We start from the raw sequence: 11,865 nt of genomic DNA, 5'->3' as shown, positions 1-11,865 counted from the left end.
CTAATATCTATAGGGGCTATAAAGATACTATATTGGTTAAATGCCCCTTAGGCTGCCAGCATGGAGGAGGAGGTCTGCCAGTGGGGGGATAGGTTGGATAGAGAGGAAGAGAGGCACAGATCCTGTGTAATTGTACAATGACCCCAAGGGAGAAGTAAGGCTGGGTTCACATTGACATTTTTTCTTCTGCTGTTTTGCTCCATTATAAGAGCAGAACAATGAAAATATTAGAAGCGGCATTTCTGTCAAATGATGGAAACAAACACCACCTGACTGACCCCACTGTCCATTAGAAAACCTGGACAAAAAAAAGTGCAGCAGTGGACCTCTAATGTGGGTGTGCATAAAGCCTAACATGGACTTACGTGCATGCAAATTTTGGCGCTAAAATTCACATTGGTGCTAATGGTTTCTGTTAGTCTGCTCCAATAAAGAACAGTATAATGTGGAAAAAACTTTTTGCTATTACCATTGATTGGAGTTGTGAAATATTAGAATCAGTTCTGCTCAGTTTGACACAGATATGTCTTGTTTCCATTATTTTTGACGGAAGAAAAGGTACTGTGGATAATACAAACACAAAGGAAAGGAGCTTTTTTTTAACATTGAAGTCAATCAATGACAGATAGAAGTGGAAGCTGTTTCTTGTATCAGTTATTTAATCCATTTAACCAAGCTTTTGGTTCGTCAAAAGATCAAAAGAAAAAAAATCATGGAAAAGCCAATGCGTATGTGAAGTCAGCATAATCAATCAATACAGATCAATCAAAATCCTAAAGGGGGTGTCTTACCTCAGCAAAGGGCATTTATCGTGTAGACAAAGTTAAAGGGGTTGTCCCACGAAAAATATTCTACAGTTTTCAAACCAGCACCTGGATCTGAATACTTTTGTAATTGCGCGTATTTAAAAATTTAACATAGCCACTGAATTATTCAATGAAATATATCTGCATTGTGTATAGGAGGTCCTGTCTCCATATAAACTTGGTCTGCTGTTCAATATCTCCCTTATGCTTTACACTGCAGCACTGCCTGTTCAATTTTGCTGCTGTGTGTAAGTGGAAGGTCAGTATGTGGAGAGATGATTAGGTTACAGTAAGGACATTATATTATAAACTACAGGGACCCAAGCCCTCAGAGAGAAGAGGACTACCAGGAAGCTGCTGCATGTAGATGGAGGGGAGGGTCATTAATAAGGGGTTATCAGCCATTAATGACCCTCAGGGACTCAGTGCCCAGCAGCGAATGCCCACACTAACTTGATTATTAGACTAATCCAAGCACCGTCGGCCAGCTGACCGCTGGATGCTGGTTAACAATGGAGTGGTGCACAGCAATTAAAAACTAGAACTGCCCCCCGACATGTTTCGCCAGTATTCTGGCTTCTTCAGGGGTGAATGGGCAGCCATCAGTCTAATAATCAAGTTAGTTTGGGCATTCGCTGCTGGGCACGGAGTCCCTGTTGCGGTTCTAGTCGCTACAAATCCCAGTCTGTGACTAATTGTAACGCGCCATGTGTTTAGTGGGCTGATATCTCTAGTCGCCCACCACCCTATAAAGGTCGCTATGTCAACCATTCTCAGCGGGTAGTGATACCACGGATGGTGCTCCGGTAGTGATTGGCCCTTATAGTGACACTAGTAGGCACATGCCTATAGGCACATAGGGTAAGAGATAGTGCACATCTCTCCTCGCTTCCAATTGTCTATGTAACGTTCTCATCAGTGTAGTGGTGCACTGTGCTTTTAACACTTTTCATTTTTTGGTTCCGTCTAAGTTCAATTGAGGAGTGCACGTCGCACACACGTAGTATATTACATTTTATATTTATCTCAATAAAAGTGAAGTATTAATTTACACCTGGGTCAAGATAGGTTCTATTGCCTGGTTAGGCATTTGTAAATAAAGTAGCGAAATAATCTTACCCAGGTTAGGTCCCAATAAAAATATAATTTTTCAATTCTGTTACATTCAGGCCTCTTGAAGCATGATCTGCTGGGTTATCCTTTGTGTCAACGTTATGCCAATATTCTGGATTAGTTATTTCCTGAATTTTCTCAACTCTGTTGGCGACAAAGATATGGAATCTTTGAGCTTTGTTGTTTTTGAATCCTAGGACAACTTGAGTCTGTCCAAAAATATTCTTCATCTATTTTCAATTCCAATTCTTCTCTCAGAAACTTGCTTACTGCTGCTGAAACTAAGGCTGCTGTCAGTTCAAGTTTTGGTATTGTCTGAATACTAGTAGGTGCAACTCTGGCCTTCCCCATAACCAGGGCACTGTGCATCCTTTTCTTCTACTATCACTCTGATGTAGGAGCACTGACCATAACCATAACTACTGGCATCTGAAAAGTGATGAAGTTCTATTTTCTTGTACTTTCTGAAATCATGAGGTACAAAACATCTGGGTATCTGAACTTCTCTCAAGTTTTGCAAGTCTCTTATCCAACTCTCCCACCTTGGCCTCAAATTTTCAGGTATAGGCTCATCCCATACCAACTTCTGCCTGCATAATTCTTGTAGTATTTCTTTTGCTTTGAGGATCACTGGGGCCAAGAATCCTAATGGATCATATATAGAAGCCACTGCGGAAAGAATGATACGTCTAGTTGCAACTTTCTCTTCAATAGATACTTCAAAGAAGAACTTCTCATTCTCTACAGTTCCATCCCAATCCAAGTACGTTCTGGACCAGAAGATGATCATAATTGAGATCTAAATTCTTCATTGTTGCTGCACGTTCAGAGTCACTGATGGATTCCAGTACCTCCTTTTGCGCATAACTCTTGACTTTCTTTCACCAGTTCAACTGCAGATTCTGTACACTTTAGACTTATGAGACCATCTACATAAAAGTTTTTCTTCAGAAAATTTGCTGCTGATGGGCAATCCTTTTCATTCTGATTGGCCAGGTATTTCATACCATAAATGGCGCAACCTTGAGACGATGCTGCTCCAAACAAGTGTACTTTCATTCTGTATTCTGCTGGCTCTGAATCTGTATCTCAGTCCTCCCACCATAGAAACCTCAGGAAGACTCTATCTTCATTCTTCACATGAAACTGGTGGAACATCTTTTCAATGTCACACATGACTGCTATTGGATACTGTCTGAATCTACGCGCAACCTGGAGATGATGCTGCTCCAAACAAGTGTACTTTCATTCTGTATCTCCGTCCTCCCACCATAGAAACCTTAGGAAGTCTCTATCTTCATTCTTCACATGAAACTGGTGGAACATCTTTTCAACGTCACACATGAGTGCTACTGGATACTTTCTGAATCTACAGAGTACTCCAGGCAGAGTGTTTGAAAGATCTGGTCCTTTTAGTAGATGATCGTTCAATGCAACACCATCGTACTTAGTGCTGAGCAATCAAATACCACTATAATCTTATCTGGTTTCTTTGAGCGGTAGACACCTTGATGTGGGATGTACCACACTTCTCCTTCTTTAGGCTGATTATTAACTTTCTACGCATGTCCTTTTTCAAGGATGCCTTCCATGAATTTCAAATAATCATTCTTCAGTTTGGGATCTCCTACCATCCTTTTCTTCAAACATTTCAATCTTGCTAGGGCAAGATTTCTGTTATTTGGCAGATGAGGTCGTTCTCTAAAAGGTAAGGGCATTTCAAGATGACCTTGTTGATTCTTCTGAATACTTTCTTCTAGAGTGTGTACGAACTTTAGGTCGTCTTGCAATACACTCTTTTCTTCAGAACTTATGTCTGCAAAGTCGGATTCAAGGATCTTGATTACTTTTGCTGGACTTACAGTTGGTAACTCTTGCGCAGATATTCGATGACACAATCCTGTCACCTGTCTTGAGTTTGCAATCTGCTGTTTTCCTCCAACAACACCCCATCCTAGATCAGTCGGAACAGCGTAGGGTTCACCTTTTCCTCCTGTAATTACCTTGCATGGTACCAAGGCTTTGGGACAATCGTAGCCTATCAACAGTCCAACACCAAACTCCTTCAGCGGGGACATTTCATGAGATATGACAGATAGGTGCTCCCATTTATTGCCTGTTTCAGAGGTAGGTGTAGGTTGTATACGCTGGAGGTAGATCTAATGTGAAGTTTGAAAAAGTCCTCTAACTCTCAATCCTTTGACTGTTCACTAATGTGTCTCTCCACATCTTTGTGGTGAGTTTGAGCTTCACTGGTTCTGTAGCCACTTGTAATTTCTTGATCAATGAAGGTGACATCACTCTGGGCATCCAGTAGCGCATAGGCATATACCTTCTTGTTCCTCCTTTTAGGATTTGAAATGCACACTGGTACAACCATTGGTGTGTCGTCGCTTTGTCCTTCCCTCACTCTGCAAGAGAATACAGATACTTTCTTTCATTCCTCAGTATCTTTAGGTATTGAGGATTTATCTTTCTTTGGACGTTCATTTAGTGGTGTAGGATGGCATGATTTGCAAACGCTGCATGTGGACTTTTTCTTATACTCCTTAGTAATATGGCCTTTTCTTAGACATCCGAAACACAGTTGGTTATCCAGTAGAAATTGTTTATTTTCTTCTGGGGACTTCTCCCTCAACTGTTGGCACTTGTGTATGGAGTGGTTCTCTCCACAGAACATAGATTTGTCGATTCTGTCTCTCTACTGATCCCAGTAGTGACTTTAAACTTGCTCTTGTTGGTTGCAAGTGAACTTGCTGTGTTGGTTGCAAAGCTAGTTGCTCTTGCACGTCTTCTCTCTCTTGCAGACCTTTCTTCTAAGGATTTTAAGACGCAAGATGATGTTACTGGATTACATGCTATCCGTGCTTTCTCATTGACGAACTCGGAGAACTCTTTAAAACTTGGTAAGTTTTTACCTAGGTCTAACTGTTTAGTCACATAGTGATTCCATCTTCTCCTGGGAGTATGTAGGAAAGTAGGAGTCTGCTTCTTCACTTAGTACAGATTTGAACCTATGACTACTCTGATTCATATCCTCTTCAGTGTACTCTGAGTCTGGCTTCTATAATCTTAACTTCTTTCTGCCTTTCCAGATTTTTCATCTGTTGGCGCTGTGCCTCCATTTCAGTTTTCATTTGATGGCGCTGTGCCTCCATTTCATAGCGCTGTGCCTTGATGGTAGCTTTCATCAAATTTTTGCTCTGACAGCAAGTTGTTCAGCTAATTCATTTCTTTTGGCTGAAGTACTCAAAGGACTCTGATATGTGGGTGGAACTTCTGCTAGCTAAGGAAATCACACTTTAGATTGTGGTTCCCCCTAAGGACCTAGCATAGTCTCTCTTAAAAAGCTTGTTCATTCTCTTTCTTGCTTTAACTTCATCATAGTTTGCTGCAGATGAAAGTTTTCTCATTAGCTTTATTAACTCTTTAGTCACCGCAGTACATGTGTCCATGTTCCTTACAATATCCTGGGAAGGTGTCGTAGATGACCGCAGGTTGACATATGCTGCCATAAGCTCTGATTCAGATTCTTCTACCATGTCTACCATGTCACTCAAGTTCCTTTTTATAATTTCTTGCTTTAGCTTTCTACAAATGTCTTTAATGTGTGATTTCCATCCATAATACGTTCGGGCGAACTTTATCTCTTTCAGTGCTGCTTCTTGCTCCCAAATTTCCAGAATTTTTGGGGTCGGTTTTCTGGTACGTGATGAACGTCTTAGTTATTTGTTTGGGCTAGATTTGTTTGAAGCAAGACTAGTGCTGCATTAGACTCTTCTAACTCAGACAGGTTCTCTTGCTTTTCAACTTCTACCCTATCTATTTTTGTATCCTCTAACAGTGGCATGGTAATACTAGGCTCAGACATTTTACTTTAAATGCTATAACAATCAATACAAATAATAAGATGCCTTTCACTTTAAATGCAATACTGACAAATGCAGAAATAAATTACTTTCACTTTAAATGTAACAGAGTCTGTGTATTACAAAATGTAATTTGTCTTTTATTCCTGAACACGAAAATGTCACTTTATACCAAAACCTATGTGCAATGATAAGTAGTAAGGAAAGCTCTGACCTTATTCTGAAGAGCAGGAATAAATGTCTGTCTTAAAAGAGATGTGTCTTTTCTTGATGATGCGATGCTCAGCGCTGACTTGCAATGCTCTGTGCAGACTTGCGATGCGCTGGCTTGGAAACGCTGTTTGCAGGCTTTGGGCCTAATGGCGGGAAACTAGCTGGCTGCAGTACGTGGCCTCTTCGTGGATAGCGGTGTGGGCACTCTAGCTCTGGACTTTGGCCTCCCACCATGCGTCTCTTTCTCTCTCTAGGGATTGCAGGAGGGTTGGCGCTCTTTCTCTATTTTGCCTTTGCCCTTCTGCCACTTTAAGAGTCAGCTGCAGTTTGACTAATGCACATGTTCTATGGCCTTTATGGTAGCTCCCCTGAGATGTCTTGGTTTGCTCACTCAGAGAACAGTATTCTCTTTGCTGTGCGGCGGTATATGCTGGCGCTCTGCTGCTCTAATGCGCTCTTTACTGTGCAAGTTGAGGAGTGCTATCACTTCGCCCTCTGAGGGTAATAGTTCCACTGTTGCAGGCACAGCACTATGAAGTGCCTTTTGTGCTATGGCATTAGAAAAATTTTGGTATCTCTGACTTTTAGTCTAACCAGACTGTCTATTACTCTGTAATTCCTCCAGCGCCTTTCTATGGAAACAGTAGGTTTAAAGAGCACACCAAATGCTTGAAATAACTTCTTTATTAACTTCAACTTTTCTTTATATATATCTAACACTGCTGCCTCCGCAGCAGATAGTCCATGTACATAACACATGTTGAAAAGATATTACAAAATGGCGGTATGCATAAGATGGTGGTTCAAATGTTCAATCTTTTCATTCAATATAAAATAGGTGGATATATTTCTCTCTTCAGTATCTGTACTCTCACTTTAAGTTATTTAAGCACTTTATGATCTCTCTGAGAGGTATATCTGAGGCCTAACTAACAGATCTATTTGCTGAATTTGGTCACAATTTGCAGTATGCAGTTAGCAGAAACTATTTGCAGATTGGTTGAGTATGATCTGGTATGGTTGTATGCAATATGGATTGCAATATGGAATTTGAATTGTGAACTTTGTAGTTTGCAATTGGTGGATGTGTAAATAAACACACATATAACTGGTTCAGTATATAGTTCTAATCACTATATTAACAGTAGGAACATTATATAACTGTTTTAAATACCTATTTTGGCCTCTCTGCTTCTATGAAACACAGCTCTTAGTGGAGTGAATGTCTGTTCAGCTTCTCTCTCTGGTGAATTTCCCACACAGGTTGTGTGTGAGGCTGGCTATGATTGGCCAAGACACCTGCTGTGTGTGAGGCTGGCTGTCATTGGTCTAGACTCCTGTCCAGCAACAACAGTTTAACTCTATGCTTTCTGTTTCTGCCTGTGTCATTGAGCTTACCTCACATCCATATAATGAATCTTAAAGGTATATTATCTTTTCTGCTTCTGTGAACACAAAATATACCTATTACATCACATCCAAACATGAAGTCACTGTAAATAACTCTGCTTTTGTCTTTAACACACAAACATAGGAACTCTATTAAGGTTATTGGCAGGTCTAGCTGTATAAACACACAAGCTATATTAGCAATCTAGGACAGGTCTTAGCTGGCCAGCTACATAGGTAGCCCTGAGGTGGAAACACCACAAGTGGAGATGGCCTATACTAGGAGAACAGAGCACAACTTGTCTCCAAAGCACTTATTCATTCTGAAATGCAGCGTCCAGGATGGAATGCTGGATAATGACATCATTAACAAGGCCCAGGATCTCCTGCAGAATTAGTTTGGGGACTTGGATGGCCTGCAGCTCGCTGCTGCTATTCTCTTTCCTCTCTTTCCTGTGTACAGTGTGCTAAAGAAGGCCGTACAAATCCACTACGACGAGGACAGGGTGCACCGGCTGACCACCTGCTTCAAAAATGGCGACATCCTAGTGGCAGACAGCATCAACACCAGCAATTTGCCTCTATTTTTGCAAGAAGATTAATAACATCTACAGTGTAGTGGTTAATGAGCCCCTGAAACTTATAACATTTCTCAATGTGGATCAGCAGAGAAACACCTATGACTGTGGGGTGTTCGCCATAGCATTTGCCTTTAAGTTTCTGGAAGATAACGGTATACCCACTGCGATCTTCCAGCACAACGTGATGAGAGACCATTTAATATCATTCCGTCATAATAGAAGTCTATGGCCTGCAGAACGGATCCGTCCTGTTTCCGTTATGCAGGAAAGGACTCCCCTGCATAATGGAAACGGAACTGATCCGTTTTGCAGCCCACAGACTTCTATTATGATGGCATGAATAACAGAATGCCTCTAAAGGCATTCCGTTATTCATACCATCATATAATTGCGCTATGGTCCGTGGTAACGGAATCCATAAGGCAATTCTGCTTTTACCACCAAATGAAGCGTGAACTAATTTCAAAATATGAAATTCGCTCATCTCTAGTGATGACTCTACCACAAGTCAGTGACATGGTGGCCACCGTGGCTCGGTCTCTGCACTCGCCCCCCGGACTTTCTGCAGTTAGACGTATTCACTAAAGAAGTGCGTTTGAAGCTGCATCAAAGGCAGATTCCAGGCTTGGTCTCTGCAATAACCACTGGACTTGAAATTCACTGGACTTTCCGCAGGCAGATGTATTCACCAAAGAAGTGAATTTCCTGCTGAATCAAAAGGCAGATTCCAGGCTTGGTCTCTGCAGAAGTCAATACACTTGACATGCACCATTGATTCAAGGAAAAATCTACCGTCCTTGTCACGTGCCATTGTTTTCCTCCACTGCCTAGGGGAAGGGCAGTCCTTCAGCCATGGTTCCCTAGAGGTTTCCTCCACTGGGGTTTTTTCGTCTCCTGAGTGCTGATGGCCCATCATCAATAGGGCCACATGCCTTGACTTCTGATGAGAACATCTACTGTACTTTTGATACCTTGCAGTTAATAAAGTCAGTGTATATTAAGTAATAGTGTGTCTGAGCCTCTTTATGAATCTCAGCTGAATGGGGGTGAAGGGTGTCGGACCCCTGCTGATCCGATAGTGATGGCCTTTATTTGTTGTACAGCCCATTTTATTTTTTTATCCCCTACTTACAGGATAGGGAATAAGTATCTGATCGGTGGGGACTGCTGGGTCCCCCATGATCATGAGAATGGGGATCCTGTGTCCCCAAAGAAAAGGAATGGTATGTCAACCCTTCTGCTTCATTTAAGGTCTATGGGACTTCTGGAAATAGCTGAGTATTGTACTTGGCTATCTCCAGCAGTCCCATAGAGAGTGAACAGAGTAGCTATGTGAATGGTCAGTGGTGGTCCCAGATGTTCTGTGAATAGGGGAAGGTTTTATATTGACAGAAACTATCTCTGGACCACATACCCATTGAAGTCAACAGGTCTGCAAAAAATCTGCATGTAATAAGGACCACATCCATATTTTTTGCGGATCCACGATTTGCAGACCGCAAAATGGATATGGTTTATGTGCATGGGGCCTTATACAGATTCTACAAAAAAATAAAATTGAAAATAAAAAAGCCTCTGCCTAGCAGTGTAAAAAAATCTAAACAAACATCCTTTGCCGTCCAGTGATCCAGCGCAGGGCAAGGGAGAGCATCTGTCACGAATACAGGGGAGGGACAAAGAACTAGGCCTCAAGGCTAGGGACAGGGAAAAGGTCACCTCCTAGGAAGCTCCTAAACCTGGCCCTGACTCCTGTCAGTATGTGTAGACCCTGAAGGTGGGAAAATACACTGAGCAAAAATATAAACGCAACACTTTCAGTTTTGCTCCCATTTTGCATGAGCTGAACTCAAAGATCTGAAACATTTTCTACATACACAAAAGACCCATTACTCTCAAATATTGTTCACAAATCTGTCTAAATCTGTGTTAGTGAGGACTTCTCCTTTGCCGAGATAATCTATCCCACCTCACAGGTGTGGCATATCAAGGTGCTGATTAGACAGCATGAATATTGCACAGGTGTGCCTTAGACTGCCCACAATAGAAGGCCACTCTGAAATGTGCACAGTTTTGCCTTACTTGGGGGAAGGGGGTGGGGTCAGAAAACCAGTCAGTATCTGGCGTGGCCACCATTTGCCTCACGCTGTGCAACACATCTCCGTCGCATAGAGTTGATCAGGTTGTTGATTGTGGCCTGTGGAATGTTGGTCCACTCCTCTTCAATAGCTGTGCGAAGTTGCAGAATATTGTCAGGAACTGGAACACGCTGTCGTATAAACCGATCTAGAGCATCCCAAACATGCTCAATGGGTGACCTGTCCGGTGAGTATGCTTGGCCATGCAATTACTGGGATGTTTTCAGCTTCCAGGAATTGTGTACAGATCCTTGCAATATGGGGCCATGTATTATCATGCTGCAACATGAGGTGATGGTGGATTCATGCTGCAATCATGAGGTCATGGATAAATGGCACAACAATAGGCCTCAGGATCTCGTCACAGTATCTCTGTGCATTCAAAATGTCATTAGTAAAATGCAGCTGTGTTCATTGTCCATAACATACGCCTGCCCATACCATTACCTCACCGCCACCATGGGCCACTCGATTCACAACGTCGACGTCAGCAAACCACTCACCCACACAAGCTGTCTGCCATCTGCCCTGTGTCAACCGGGACTCATTCATGAACAGTAACGCCTCTCCAACGTGCCAGACTCCATCAAATGTGAGCATTTGCCCACTCAAGTCGGATACAACGATGAACTGCAGTCAGGTCCAGACCCCGATAAGGACAACAAGCATGCAGATGAGCTTCCCTGAGTTTGTGCAGAAATTCTTTGGTCATGCAAACTAATCTCTGCTGCAGCTGTCCGGGTGGCTGGTCTCAGGCGATTATGGAGGTGAACATGCTGGATGTGGAGGTCCTGTGCTGGTGTGGTCACATGTGGTCTGCGGTTGTGAGGCTGGTTGGATGTACTGCCAAATTCCCTGAAATGCCTTTTGGAGACAGCTCATGGTATAGAAATAATTATGTCATTTCTATTTTAGTATGTTTTCATACCCAGGGAAATCTAAAAAAAAAAAGATGGGGCAATAGTTCCCATCTTTGGCATAAAGTGTGACTAGAATACTTTGTAAAATGATGTCTCCATTCTGTAATGGTCACTTTGATATAGGGGAATATATAGTGTATGGATGCCAAATGCAAGTTTGAAGCTGCAGTGTGGCTTTTTTTTTTATTATTTAATTTTAATTTTGTCTTTATTGCTTTACTTTATTATTTACACTTGTGCTCCATAAGGTCACACAAGACCTTTGGGGACATTAAAGAGGACCTTTCACTAGTTTAAAAACTGAACACCATGTATATCAGTGGGCAGAGCGGCGTCCAGGGGTCCCCCTGCACTTACTAGTATGTATGGGTGCCGCTCCGTTCGCCCTGGTATAGGCGCCGGTGTCTGCAGCTCCCTGTTGTACTGGGCGGAGTTTTTGTATTAGGGTTGTCCCTTGCTGCAGCGCTGGCCAATCGTAGTACTGGGACTCCCAGGCTATGAGCTGTGCGCTGCGATTGGCCAGCGCTGCAGCAAGGGACAACCCTAATACAAAAACCTCTGCCCAGTACAACAGGGAGCTGCAGACACCGGAGCCTATACCGGGCGAACGGAGCGGCGCCCATACATACTAGTAAGTGCAGGGGGACCCCTGGGCGCCGCTCTGCCCACTGATATACATGGTGGTCAGTTTTTAAACTAGTGAAAGGTCCTCTTTAATGTCCCCAAAGGTCTTGTGTGACCTTATGGAGCACAAGTGTAAAATAATAAAGTAAAGCAATAAAGACAAAATTAAAATTAAATAATAATTAAAAAAAATGCCACACTGCAGCTTCAAACTT

This window comes from Bufo gargarizans, chromosome 3 (assembly GCF_014858855.1).
Source record: "Bufo gargarizans isolate SCDJY-AF-19 chromosome 3, ASM1485885v1, whole genome shotgun sequence".
In the NCBI taxonomy this organism is placed as follows: domain Eukaryota; kingdom Metazoa; phylum Chordata; class Amphibia; order Anura; family Bufonidae; genus Bufo; species Bufo gargarizans.
This window is presented reverse-complemented; position numbering follows the sequence as displayed.